Source organism: Eupeodes corollae, chromosome 1 (assembly GCF_945859685.1).
Source record: "Eupeodes corollae chromosome 1, idEupCoro1.1, whole genome shotgun sequence".
In the NCBI taxonomy this organism is placed as follows: domain Eukaryota; kingdom Metazoa; phylum Arthropoda; class Insecta; order Diptera; family Syrphidae; genus Eupeodes; species Eupeodes corollae.
This window is the reverse complement of record NC_079147.1, coordinates 1,848,894-1,862,702: the sequence shown is the minus strand read 5'-3', so window position 1 is coordinate 1,862,702 and position 13,809 is coordinate 1,848,894.

Here is a 13,809-nt window from a genome sequence, read left to right as displayed (position 1 = left end):
ATATGTCAAAAACGTTGTTTTATTATTTCGATGATAAAATAATTTTTTTTCGTAAAATATTCGAGGTGACAATTATTTTTGTAGTTGATTTCAAATACAAAATTTGTTACAAGTAGGTAGCGTTTTTGGCTCGTGGGATATTTTGGGTTAACCGAAATTTTTACTTTTTTTTTGAGAGTCCCATTTCCATCCTTCTAAATTATTATCTGTATAAGAACATTTATTTTAAGTCGATTTTTCCATTGGTTTTTGAAATATGGACGACAAAACAATCTTCCCCAACGTACGGCCGTACGCAAAATATTTTACCTAGAGAATTAGATTGCGACTTGTGCACTTGCACTAATTGGAAACTTTTTTATAGTCGGGTCTTTTTCGTAATTTGACAAACAGACACAAATTTCTAGTGTCTTTTAAAAAAAAAGGACTGGCGTAATTTCTGGGAGCCTTTCACTCTTTGATTAATTTCCAACTGAGTACAAAATTGACTTATTTCCCTCATACTACATATTACTCATAGAAGGCAATTTACTTTATATGGTCTTAATCTATTCATTGTAGGTATAACGTTAGGCCCCTTATGTTCCAACAAACACAAATATTTAAAACATATATATGTAAAATATATAAGTATACTATTCTCGTTGGGGTTGAAATTCTATAAGAGTTTTAATGCTACATTCAAAATACTATATACAATACAAAATACTGTGTGTCAAAATTATATACCTCAAAATGTTATAAATAAAAAATAAATTAGGTGGCCTAGTGGCTTACAACTCTCAACCATTCCTGTGTGCGAGTAATGTTTGTCATTAATGGAGGGGACCTACAGTTTATATGTCGAATCCGAACGGCTAATTTGAGAAAGCACTTTTTCATGACAAGAGTTACTCTTGGAGAATTTGTCAATTTCTCGCAACAGGCAGTACCCGTGAAAAGACCTAAGATGGCATAGGCAGGGATCGAACCCAAGACCTCTGGCATGACAGTCCAACGCACTAACCATAATGCTACGGGTACTACTACCTCAAAATGTTGGTTGTTCAAAATACAATTTTAAAGGGTATTATATTGAATTAAAGAACTAAATAAAGGGTGATTTTTCAGCTATTATCCTTTTGGCAACACTGGTTTTACCAGCTTACGTACGTTTCGTGTTTTGTTTCACTGTCAAACATCTTCACTTTGGTTTATAATTTAACCGTGAATTGTCTTACAAAAGAACAACGATTGAAAATTATTGAATTTTAATATTTTATTATCAAAATGCGTGCTCTGTCAAGAAAGTTCAACACGCGCTTTTTACCTAAAAATTATGTTCAGCGAAGAAGCTTATTTTGGAGTAAATATCACTCAGAACAGAAGCATTGCAAGAGCTACCAATGCATGCAGAAAAAGTCATAGTTTGGCGCGGTTAATGGGTTAATAAAGATGATGCGAATCGTAAATGTGAATGGTAAGCGCTACCGTAAGATGATATCCAACTTTGTTTGCCCAAAATGCACGAGCTTCACTTGCATGACATGTGGTTTCAACAAGACTGTGCCACATGCCACACAGCACGCTCAACAATAGACTTATTGAGAGGCGAGTTCGGTGAACATTTTATTTCATTTTCGGGACCGATCAACTGGCCGCCTAGATTGTGCTATTTAACGCAACGACTTAAGACTGTTTTTTGTAGAGCTATGTTAAAGCTCATGTCTATACCGACAAGCCCGCTTCAATTGAAGACAACATTGAAGCATTCGTGAGATACCGGCCGAAAAGGTTTTTTTTTTCGTATAAACTTAAAGTGAATATTTACAGTGATTTAAATAAAGAATGTAAATTTAAATATAATAAAATGAACAAAATAGTGACATTCGGTTTTCACTTTACAAAGAAAAAATAAAATCGTGTTGAATGCCACTTCAATTAAAAGTAATGGGTGGGGTGACCATTAGCAATACAGTTTAGAAAAAAATGTACTCGAATCATTTTGAGAATACGCAGAAAAAAAGATGTTATTAAATTACAATCATACATTTCATAGAGAAAATAAAGAACACATCATGAAACCAAACCAGAGTACCAGAAACAATTAATTTCAAGTTTAAATAATCAAAATCTAAAACGTTTAGTTTTAAATAACTTGCAAATATACCAGGAGCTGTAATTGTTCTTAAAGAAAATGGAAGCTTGTCAAATAACCGAAACGATGAAATGGAATAAAAATTTCGAAACGCACTTGTACGGAATGTGGGTACGGTAAAGATTGAAATGAGAATTTCATTTTGGAATCAATTACAAGGCGTAAGTATTTAAAATCATTCACTTTTTCTATTGAAAAACAATTGGACGCACAGTTTTTGTTAGTATAAGTTAGATAAGTCTTCGTCCCTGTTGAAAAGTTACAGTTAGGAAGCTTGAACTTTTGACATCCTGGGGCATAGTACTGAAAATCAACTTCAAAGTTTTGAAAGGATGATAAGCTGAACAACATTAGCTTCGTTTTTGAACTAATAACTAAATTATGTACCGATAACCACATTCTCAATAATTCAAGGTACCAATTTATATCTGAGACTAAATCCAATCGACTATTTGTGTCATAAGAAAAACCAACATCATCCGCAAACGCAGTTGGTTTACCTCCTAAAACAGATCCTTGGGGTACACCGAGGTTGAGAAACATAAATTCGCTTCTAAACTCATCCAACTTATGCTGAAAAGGGTATGCCAAAATTGGAATAAACTAATGGATCATTTGAGGCGCGCAGTCAAAGTCAACATTTGCAATAAATAATCTTCAAACATTAAATTATATGGACCGTACTATCGATTCAAATAAATATTTCATGCATTTTTCAGAATATTATGTGTTTTTTATTTTAAACACTTTTCTATAGCTTTTAAAAAAGCGCCCTTTATATACAGTATTGGGACAGTGATTTTTTCACACAAATTATACTACTAAAAGGAACGCTGCTGTATAACCAAAAAGTATCATACAGAACAATGGTGATCATCATATCTGACATCGGCTGGACAACCGGAATCCGGTCCTGCCCACATTCACCTAGTCTCTCCATATATCTGAGACGGCGAGCCGCCGCCATTAAGTTCCACAATGGGTGTCCTGGTCTACGCTACTTCTCAAAGTAAGTCTGCCGTGTTTTTACCTATCATACAATGTACTACAAATGGTTTTCCGGACTAGCTCGTCTTCGCTCATGTGAACAATGTACAAATGATATTATATGTACATATGTACATAGGAACTTAGACAACTGCCAAATCATTAGCTTCCAAGGTTCAACTCAAAACAAATGTTAACAAAATATCACTAAAAGGTTGGACCTAATAAGGACGGAAGGCAAACCTTTTAACCAATGATCTTCTCCATGCCAAGAAGACTGTTAGCACTGAAATGTTATAACATTATTTGGTTGGAAAAATGTATATAAAAAGTTATTAAAAATCTGAACTATGGACATATGTAGGTACATATATCTGATATTTTAACTTTGTTCGTTCGAAAATGTAAATGAAAGTATTACATATTTAAATTTGAAATTTCTTTTCGTTTATGCTCTTTCTGTACATAAGTCCTGATTTTTCTCTAAAGATCCAGCATCCTGCTCACATGAGTAAGATCGAAACAAATCAATATAATATATATTACATACGCATCACATGCGAACGCTTAAAGACATTTGGCCTTGTTCTTCTGGTCTTTTACAAACTCAATAACTGGAATGAAATTTGTGAAACCTTAAGAGTTCAGTTTAATCACACCGAGATCCACAACCGAATCTACCCCTTTTTAAACTTTAGTTAAACACTTCCTTCGCGAATTCGATATGTGGGGCATAATGTTTGTATGTTTTTATACACACTATATATATAAGGTACATTTATAAATGTGTATGTTTATATGTCTATACATACTTACATAAGTGCAAACAAATATTTCGGTGAGTAATTTGTTTTTGCTGAACAACACATTGTAGATTGCATCACTTGGACTTGATTGACTTTAACAGGTGTTATGAAACTAAGGAAAATCCAAAACCGTCAATGTGAACCTTGGGCCAACATGGTGTTCAATATGTGCACAGCGTGGTTGATAAAAACACGATTATTTTGAAGAATGTTTTGTTTGATTTCTTTTTCGTTTTAAATATACGTACTTAATATACAATTCATACTTGAAAAAGAGTCATTGGCCTTTGGAGGTATGTATGTATGAACTTTAAAGACTGATGCTGCCGGAAAAGAAATTGTGCAGAAAAATCTAGTGATCGTTGGACCAAATCGACAGCCACTGGCGAATAAAAGTGACATCTGGTTGGATCAGTTCTTGTATTTCGAAAGACATAATATATGAGTGCTGCTCTGGCCAGAATTTGGGGAGCCTTTGCGCTGTCTTCACAGCGAGTGAAGGTGATTTGCTACATGGCCCTTAACCAGCCTATGATTGCCTATGGGTGCCCGGTATGGTTCAACGTTGCCCCATCTCAAATGGAAAAGATTTGGGTATTTGAGAAAAAATGTCGGCGACGTTGCCTTGGACTACACAGAACACCAGAGTCGGAGTACAAAACATTACTATTCCAACTAGGTTCTATACAACAGAGCCAACATAATCAGAATAGATAATTTCTTTCTAAAACTTGGTAGGGATCATATTGCGAGAGCGATGTCGTCGACTAACAGTTTAATTGTTGGGGCAACATTCCGCCCGAAGCTTTCCTCTTCTTAAATTTAGAAATCGAGGGTTGATACAGGATAGGGAGGCGGTTCCGCTAACCTACGATAGGGTACCCCAGGAGAACCAGTTTTGGTGGCTTCAAATCGAGAATGTCATTTAAAGTTGTTTTTTGGCGTTGGGTATTGGCCAGTTTACATAGGTTTAAGGATTGGGTAGGGGAAAGTCAGGGTGGCAACGAAAAAAAAATTTAAAAAAAAACAAAAAACATATAAACATACAAAAAAAGCTTTCTGTGGCTGTTCTAGTTCTTAAGTAGTTTTAAGCTTTATATAAAATAAAAAATAACAATAAAGATACCGAGTTTTTTTTTTAATTTTCTTGGTTTTAGATTAAGTTATTGTAATTTAGTATTAAAATCGTTCTTAGGCCGAAAGGCAGTAGTTATAAGATAATATGGAGTATCTTCGAGCACCCACATTGGCCCAGAAACATATTTTTTTAAGTTTTTGAAATTTATGGTAGTTTCTTAAGAATTTTTGTCTAGCTTTAAAAGTTTGATAAAATAAAAACAAAAAAAATGATTTGTCATTTCCTCGCAAGAGGCAGTCAGTACCCGTGAAAAAAATGTAGGTGACAGATCAACGAACTAACCATCACGCCACGGGTACTACATATAATGAATTTGGTTAGTTCAAAAAATGTTTAACTTACTATAGGAAGTTGTTGTAATTGGTGATAAGATGTAGAAAGAACTTTTGAAAAATTGAGTAGATAGTTTATATAGATACTGATTCCACAATCCACATATCCCTCGAACCAATAACGATGTCGATTTCAGTTAAATTCTTTTTAATACATTGTAACGTGAAACAAAATTAGTATACATTCAAAAACTAAATTTACAAAAGTTTTTTAGGTACACCACCCCCCTTCTCCCATGATGATGATTTGTTTGTATTTTTGTAGGAATTTTCTTTCATTCAAAACTAATCGTATCGAGTAAATGGATATGACCCCCATTATATTTTGAATTATTTATTTTTTTATATGAAAACAAAATTTGTATTTTACTTCTTACAACTTTGTTGCCAAAGGTAACACTTTTAACTGAGGACTGGAACATAAAGCTTATACAGCTCAGTTGTATAGGTAAAGATTTTATTTAAAGATTTGTTAGTAATTTAACGACATTCACCAAAAAGTTGTTTGCTGTAAAAACAACCAAAAGTTTTGTAACTTAAGTAAAAGAACAAATATAATGGTTTATAAGAAGAAACCTTGAATAAGAGATGGTCAATATTATATTAAGTTGCCTTCAAATTCCTGAAACTAGCCTTCAATTCCATCTTATTTTTGTATACACATAAATAGTGAACATTGAGTGATTTTTACATGAGACATACATGAACTATTTGTCAAGTATTGGATTCGTAAAAAAATTTGAATATCATAGAAATTAAAGTTTTCAGCCGATTGGCTTAAGGCGTTTTTTTTTTCATTTTTTTAATACTAAAAATAATAGCAGTCCACATATTTTGTTTCGTTTATTTAAAAAAAACACACTCTAATTATTTTCGAAAAAAAAATAAGTTAACCTAGGTTTTTTGAGAAATAAAATGGAATTTACATTTTTGCAGGTACATTTTTAAATCTTAAAATATATGAAATATTTTATTATAATTCTAGCGACCCAGTCGTGTATTTGTTGTCGCTTTAGCCCTTGAAATGTGTTAATTAAAGGTTAAGATACACATTATGATATTTCAATTTTGTCCGCATTTACAGAACATTTTTAAGCGGTGAGTAAAAACTAGTTTATATGTTAAGTGTGCAATGATTAAAAATCTGGATCCGCCCTTGCCTAGACATGCATTAAACAATCATACTTTTCGAAGTGTTTACATTAGTAAGCAATGAATAATTTACCATTTAGCTTTAGTGTATAAAGAACCACGGAGTAAGGCGCTAAAAAAAAATCGCAATCATTGTCTTAAATAGATAAGAAATGAGTTCTAGCGAAATTGTCTAGTTTTAAAAACCATTGGGAACCGCAATAATATTTGGAAAACCTGTTCCCGGCAGTTTTTTAAGTCTTTAAAAATAGATGACAGTCCAAAAAGTAATCGTCAATGCACTGCCTACATTTCAATACTTATTAGGGAGCAACTTAACATAAATGGCTATAGGCGTTTTTTATTTGTTAGCACCTTGACTCTAAAAAGTTATTGTAGAAACATTCAAAAGGATTTTACTGCGGGACACGAGAAATAAACATAAAACAATTAGTTCTCTTTTTTACACTTCAGAATTTTCAGAAAGTAGTAAGATTCAAACTACGATCAGAGGCTCTTCAAAAGTGCGTGTATTAGTTGTTAGTAGGAAAATAATACAATTATAGCCTAACAAACGCACAAAATACATTTTACATAAACTATTACAGAACAAAAAATTAAAGAAAGACGTTTACGGCAGTGAAGCACTGGTTCTAAACAATGATTTTAATCCATCCTTATTTATGTAGATTTAAATCTATCGATGACCAGTTTAAGTTATATAAAATGCTCATTCGATTTTAAGCTTAATTCTTCCTATAGTGAGTTCTATGGAAGTCAATAAGTATAAAATCAAATGTAAGCAGATGATGAGCTCCGTGTCGGCAATTCAAATGCACACAAGATAGTAAATAAGGTGCATCAATTTCACCATTGATGAGTTGATGAAGACACATTAAGTCATTGTTAACACGCCTCCGATGGAGAGATTGCATTTGAAGAAACAACATACGAGATGTTCATAGGGAGGCAGATCATTAGGATCATCCCAAGGAAGACTCTTTAGGGCAAAGAGAATGAAGTTATTTTTAATTGATTCAAGCATATTCAAGATTAGGACGAACATGACAATTGTATAAAGAAAGAGTAAAGAGGGATCAATTAACTCCTTTGCCCAGTGTTTTATAAAACCAAGCATACAACTTGCTTTATTAACAATGAAATTAAAGTGATGTGTAAATTCTAAATTGGAACTGAAATGAGTCGATATCTTCACCAGTTCTTGAGATATTGAGAACGAACGTACACACTTACGAACATAAATTCCATATTGCCATATTATTAGACGCACTTCAGATTTTATGCAAAATCGGAATTTCCAGCAATTTTAATCAGGTTTTCGAATATTGTAATGCATTTCAATTATATTATTTGCAGAATATGAACTATAATAAAGCAACAGATTTAAAGAGTTTTTTTTTAATTATTATTTTCAGTTTTTTTGTTGTTATTTTTGTAATTTTTTTCAATATTTTGTAGAACCTTCTTTTGCTCTAATAAGAACCTCAATTCTGCGCGGCATACTGTCAATGCATGATTTGACTGTTTCCTGCATTTGTGGGTGGTGTTTCCACACGTGAATTACTCTTTCAATAAGTGACCGCATCTTTAGCTTCTTCCTTTTTCATCAGCTCCCACACGTTTTCAATTGGGTTCATATCAGGGCTGTTTCCCGGTCATTTCAACAGAGGGATGTTTTCTTCCCTCAAATAAGTTTTTATGGACCGGGCTGTGAGGCATGGAGCTCCATCTTGCATAAAAATGTAACCATACATCTATTCTTGAACGTTAAAAATATTGCGAATAATCTAATAATTATACTAAGTCCGTATGCGTCTCATAATATGGCCAGGCACTGTATATTCTTCTACTCTGAACGTCGAACTTGTCGAGTTGTAGAAGCTGAGTAAGGTCAATGATTCTCGAGAATTTTCTCCAGATGAGTCCTGAAACTAAAGGACGTTCTTATCCCTCTACCTTCCCAAAATCATCATCCATTCCCACATAAACAAGGCATACCGGCCTACGCTTATGTCACCAACTCCCATCCCACCTCCCACGTCTGTAATGGCGAAAAAGCTAGCAACGATCCTATCTCCTATACTCCTTCTCACTCTAGGTAACCTAGCTGAATTGCTGTTACCGAATCCCAATCTTTCCTTACAAGTCAGAATGATGAATTAACGTCAACTGACTCCTCACTCTTTCTCTTCCTCCCCACCACCTCTCATCATTATTGGGCTGGATCTAAGGTGTTAAACGACCCGTGTCTATGATCAGCCTGGCTGGGGGCCCAACTCAAAAATAGCCCAGTCTCTAACGGAGTATCCGGATACCTGGCGACCTCCGGATTAACTAGCCTTATCTGTACATGCGAATCTCTGTGCAGATGGACCTCTTTTCTTCGCATCTCGTGGGACCAAAATGAACAAAACCAACAACAAAAACAAAAACACATGTGAGACCGGTATCACTTCAGGACCGGGCGGCAGCTTGGTGTCAAAGCCTGCTGTCGTATCTCTTGCGGCCAACACAGAGAAGGGAGTAGTGGCTAACCATGGACCCTCCTCTGCTGTTGGTAGCAACGAGAATAAAAAGGTAGCGATACCTAATTTCAGTAGTGGCAGGGTTGTGAAAAATGGCCCTACCACTACTACTGAGAACACTTCCAGAAATGGAAAAATCTCTAAAGGTCTTTATAAACAAAGGCGGCATGCGGCGAGAATCTTGAAGGCCTCTGGTGCATCATCGGGGGCTGAAAAGACACCGCACCAAACCGCTAGCGTCGAATGGGCCAAAAGCATAATTGCTACAACTAGATCCAATAAGGACTCTACGTCCAAAAGAGAAAGATCTCTTGAGGGGGCCGCACCGACACCAAAACGGCCTCGGGTGCATAACACGAGCACCCCCCTCAATCCCATCAGGAAACAATCTAGTTTCAGTGACGTCGCGAAGGGCAAAGTCGTGGTTGCGGTCATTGACAGGAGCGATGATGATGGCACAATATCGGCTGATCGTTGGCAGTTGGTCAAGGTTAAGCTCTCGGGTGGCTTTTTGAGCATTTTGAGAGAGCTTCCAGGACCACTTCCTTCCATAAGCGATGGGGGTTGGCATCAAGGCCATGTCAAGCTCATGGTTTGTGGCGACCAGAGATCTTGTGACCTTTACAAGCTTGCTGTCAGCCGGTTAGGTGAAGTTTGGCCAGGTGCGAAGCTCGAGGTTGTCGCTGTGGAAGACATTCCCAGCAGACCTAGAGCCCGTATCTGGATACCGATTGAACCTGCTGGTATCGAGGACATTCTCGAGATGGTCAAAGTGTGTAACCCGTCCCTTCCGACGCATAACTGGAAAATAGCCAAGCTAGAGGAGGTGAAGGGTCTTTATAGGAGCGCCATTGTGGTACTCAATAAAGAATCCTTGGCTCCTCTAGCCCTAAACGAGGGCTCCATAAACTATGGTTTCGAAACCATTAAAATTCGAATATATAAAAAAGATGAGGTTAACGCGGAAAGCGGGCCTCCAAAAACTACCGAAGGTGAACTAGCGGTTGGTGAACCTGGGACGTCGTCTTCTCTCCTAACAGAGGGTGACGATGCACCCTTGTCCTCTCCAATCGCGAATGCACCCTCTACAAAAGTCGTGGACAGTCCATCCTTAATGGAGACTGAGGACGACCTTAACTTGATCCTTCTGAGCGAGGACGAACTCTTGGGTTCATCCTCAGACACAGAGGATCAAAACAAAACCGTGGTGGAGGTTGATCTGCCTAATTGTAGCCAAAATGCTGCAGTTAGTACAGATTAATCTCCAACACTCCATAAAGGCCTCGGCCTCACTTCTTCTCCGTCTGGCGACTAACGGGGAAGATATTGTCCTGATCCAAGAGCCATGGGTTGCAGGATCCGTTGTTCGAGGACTCAGGACTCCTGGATACTACACACTTTGTGTGACAGATAAAGGTGAACCTAGATCTTGCATACTAGTGAAACGTAGCATTAATGTATTTTTACTCCATCGTTTCAGTGACAAAGATACCACCGTAGCTAGGCTAGAAACAACCAAAGGAAGTTTCTGGCTGGTATCGGCGTATCTTGGGCATGACCACCTTGGCCCTCTCCCTGGAAAAACCCTGGAGAAAGTCGTCGCTGAAGCGGAAAGGCAAAGGATCCGCCTAATTATTGGGAGCGATGCTAACGCTCATCATACTGTATGGGGCAGTACGAATATCAACGACAGAGGTGAGTCTCTTTTCGATTATATTCTTGGTACTAACCTCTTAGTAAGTAATGTTGGTAATGAACCAACCTTCATAACTAAAACTCGACAAGAAGTCTTAGACATAACTCTTGTCTCAGATAGTATACACCATATGATCGTGGACTGGAAAGTATCCAAAGAACACTCGTTCTCTGATCATAGATATATCCAGTTCAATATAAATGTGGATGATAACCCGAGTCCATTGACTTTTCGAAACTATCGGAAAACTGACTGGGCTTTATACAGGAACTTATTACAGAGTTTACTAGAACCTGGACTATCTAGTCCTTCCTCTAACGCTAACGAACTTGACAACAAAGTCAATGACCTTACCTCAGCTATGAACAGATCGCTAGAAATTTCTTGTCCACTTATACACATAAGAGGAAAGAGGAAACCACAATGGTGGGCCTCAGAGCTTGACTCGCTCAGGAAGGAATGCAGGAAACTTTTCAACCGAGCCAAAGCTGCAAGACTAGCCTCTCATTGGGACTCCTACAAAGAATCCCTAAGAATCTACAAGAAGGCACTAAGGAAATCCAAGCGATCTTCTTGGCGATCCTTCTGTGGCATGATAGAAGAAACTTCTGAAGCCTCTAGGTTACGGAAAATTCTTTCAACTAATCCAGCTATGCCAAGCTGCTTGAAAAATGCAGACGGCTCCTGGACTAATTCAAGTAATGAATCACTTAACCTACTATTGGACACTCACTTTCCTGGTAGTTCTCTTACCGAAACTTGCAACAGCTTTGCACGTTCAAGTTCAAATACAACATATCCACAAGGTCTGATCACAAAGGATAAGTTACAATGGGCTCTCAACAGCTTCAAACCATTTAAAGCTGCAGGACCAGATGGAATAATACCAGCAGAATTACAAAAAGCCTCTGATATAATTGCACCAATCCTTGAGGCAATTTTTACCAGCTGTCTTTACCTGGTCCATGTTCCCTCGGCATGGAGAGAAGTTAAAGTTGTCTTTATACCTAAAGCAGGTAAATGCTCCCAAGTTAATCCTAAAGATTTACGACCTATAAGTCTATCATCATTCCTTTTTAAGACCCTGGAAAGATTGATCGATATCTATTTAAGGGCACGTATCGATACAAGACTTCTGTCTTCGTCTCAACATGCCTACTGTAAGGGTAAATCGGTGGAAACAGCGTTACACACTTTAGTACGCACCATCGAATATTCCCTCCATCATAAAGAGTTCACTATGGTTGCTTTCCTTGACATCGAAGGTGCCTTTAACAACGTGGACACATCTGCAATCACTTCTGCACTGACATCTCTAAATGTAGAGAGTTCGCTTCGGGAGTTAATTCATTTAATGCTTACTAGCAGAATAATTAATTCAAAACTGGGCAACTCTTCTAGTAGACGATTCGTTAGTAGAGGGACACCGCAAGGTGGTGTTCTATCCCCTCTCCTTTGGAACCTAGTGGTAAATGAAATCCTAACTAGTCTGGATGCGGAGGGTTTCAGAGTGATAGCCTATGCGGACGACGTTGCTATAGCAGTTTCAGGAAAGCATCTTAATATCCTAAAAGAACTCTTACAAAATGCCTTGGACAGACTAATACTCTGGGCTGATCGGTGTGGACTGGGTGTTAACCCACACAAAACCGATCTGGTCTTATTTTCGAGGAGATACAAAATTCCATTTGTCAACCCTCCTTACATTAAAGGAATCCAATTAAAATTCTCAGACGAGGCCAAATACCTAGGTCTTGTCTTAGACAAAAAACTAAATTGGAAACGCAACGTACAGGAAAGAGTCAAAAAAGCTACTGTAGCTCTCTTTTCTTGCAAAAAACCTATTGGTAATAAATGGGGTTTACAACCCAGAATCACGCATTGGCTATACACATCGGTAATCAGACCGATTTTAACGTACGGTGTGGCAGTATGGTGGACTGCTTTAGAGAAAGGTATAAACAGGGATAAGTTGAATAAAGTTCAACGTTCAGCCTGCCTATGTATAAGCGGATTGCTTCGCACGACCCCGTCTGCGGCACTGGACACCTTGCTCTACCTTACACCTCTTGACATATTTAGTAAACAAATAGCTGCAAGCTCTGCTATCCGCCTCAATGCTTCGTCGCAGTGGACTAACAACAACATTGGCCACTCCGTAATTCTAAGGTACTTAGAATCAATTCTAAAGCACACAGACTACACCATCCCCCAACTACAATTCGATAGGAATTTCCAGATTTCTATACCTACCAGATCTTTTTGGGAGGATAGGACATTCTTAGAGGATGAGTCAATCCACTTTTACACAGATGGCTCAAAGACCAAAGAAGGGGTTGGTGGTGGTGTGTACTCTGAACGACTGAAATTAAGTCTCTCATTCCGCCTTCCCAATCATTGTAGCGTGTTCCAGGCGGAACTTTTGGCGATTAAGGAAGTCTTGTCTTGGCTCAAAGAAAACGTGATATCAACATCTGATATCCGTATTTTCTCCGACAGCCAGGCCGCTATCAAATCTCTGGACTCAGTCTCTACAAACTCTATAACAGTCCATAACTGTCGATCATCTCTAATGGAGATGGCGCAACAGTTTAATATTCACCTTTGCTGGGTGCCGGGCCATAGAGACATTCCAGGTAACTGTAAGGCAGATGAACTCGCCAGGAACGGTACAGTACAACCCATCCTACCACGTTTGGCAAGTACTGGCATACCAATCGCTACTTGTAAACTGCTACTAATGCAAGACGCTGTGAGGAGGGCAGGCACCAGGTGGACCAACATCACCACGTGTCAAGCCACAAAAAACATCTGGCCAACACTGGATTTAAAACGTTCAAGGTGCTTGCTCTCTCTAAGCAGATCGCATATAAGCTCGATAATAGGTGTCATAACCGGACACTGTCTAATAGGAAAGCACGCCATGAGACTAGGCGTATTCTCAAATGACTTTTGCAGAAGCTGTATGGACGAGGAAGAGGAAGAAACGGTTCTTCATCTTCTCTGCACATGCCCTGCTCTAGCTCGAAAACGCAA